Source organism: Lynx canadensis, chromosome B2 (genome assembly GCF_007474595.2).
Source record: "Lynx canadensis isolate LIC74 chromosome B2, mLynCan4.pri.v2, whole genome shotgun sequence".
NCBI lineage: Eukaryota > Metazoa > Chordata > Mammalia > Carnivora > Felidae > Lynx > Lynx canadensis.
This window is the reverse complement of record NC_044307.1, coordinates 130,597,317-130,598,874: the sequence shown is the minus strand read 5'-3', so window position 1 is coordinate 130,598,874 and position 1,558 is coordinate 130,597,317. Positions and strand designations below refer to the sequence as shown.

Below are 1,558 nucleotides of genomic sequence, written 5' to 3'. Positions count from 1 at the left end.
ATATGTACATAAACAAATACAGACAAAATTTTGTGTGCCTTTCAGGGATTCACAGACGTCCTAAGACTCAATCATGTATTCATTCATTATAGGTCAGCAACCCCTGCCCTGAATTTCTGACACATTACTGCCCATTCAGTTTCCCAAAAGCATAGTCCCAAGATTGTCATCCTTTACATCTACATTTATACTCCTCCGGAGGCATCCAGTTCTTTAAAGCAGTGATTCCTTCAGCCTGCTATAAAACATTCAGTACTTCTTTCTTTTTGCGGCCATCGCTGAAGTGCCAGTGGCCAAGATGAAGTCCAATCCCTCTGTGACTTCTGAGCGGAGCAAGAACCACAGAAGGCATTTCAATGCACCTTTCCCACATTTGCAGAGAGATTGTATCTTCCTCTCTTTCCAAAAAGCTGAGACAGAAGTACAACATTTGACCCGTGGCCATCCGGAAGGATGATGAAGTACAGCTTGTGCAAGGACACTACAAAGGTCAGCAAATTGGCAAAGTAGTCCAGGTGTATGGGAAAAAGTATGCCATCTACACTGAATAAGTACAGCGACAGAAGGCAAGTGGCACAACTGTCCATGTGGGCATTCACCCCAGCAAGGTGGTTATCACTAGACTAAAAGTGGACAAAGACCACAAAAAGATCCTTGAACGTAAAACCAAATCTCACCAAGTAGTAAAATAAAAGGGCAAATATAAGAAAGAAACAATTGAGAAGATGTAGGAATAAACTAATCTTATACACAGCTTTAAACAAAAACTATTAAAATGAAAAAAAATAAAACATTCAGCAAACTAACCTCACGTTAACCTGATCAGACCTCTCCCTGCATTACCTTCATTCATGTAGCCCAAGAATAAGCCACTGCCAATTTGTTCAACTTGCTGTTCTCTGACTGTATCTCCAGGCTTTCCAGTGTCTCCAGCTTTATATAATTTTTCCACCTGAAATTCCCTTTTCTTTATCTCTGCCTTTTGAAATCCTACCATTATTCAAGGCTCTTTGATGTAACCTTTTCTTCCTTCCCCACCTACTCTAAAAGAATCTCTTCTTTTTCTGACCTCTCAGAACACATTTCTATACTCATTCTTTCATTCATCTGTCCCTCCTTCATTCATTCTATCAATCATACAATGAACTCGGCTGAGCATTCACAGTACTGGGCACTCTACTGGTACAGATGCTTGTGCTCTGGAAGATTTCAGGTGAACAGGAATGCATCTAAGGGAACTGATGAAGGCCTGAACTGGAGTACAATAAGACATAGAGGTTAAGAGTCAGACCATCCAGGGGCGCCTGAGTGGCTCAGTCAGTTAAGCCTCTGACTCTTGATTTCTGCTCAGGTCCTGAACTCACAGCTCATGAGTTTGAGCCCCACCTCAGGCTTTGCACTGACAGCACAGAGCCTGCTTGGGATTCTCTCTCTTTGCCCCTGCCCCGCTCTCTCTTCTCTCTCTCTCTCTCTCTCTCTCTCTCTCTCAAAATAAATAAATAAACATTTAAAAAAAAAAGAGTAGAGGTGCCTGGGTGACTCAGTCGGTTAAACGTCT

The 1,558-nt window shown here is 42.1% G+C and overlaps 1 pseudogene; it reads left to right on the top strand.

Moving 5' to 3' along the window:
* Positions 1-298: 298 nt before the first annotated feature.
* On the top strand, positions 299-1,358 carry LOC115514488 (annotated as a pseudogene).
* Positions 1,359-1,558: the final 200 nt, after the last annotated feature.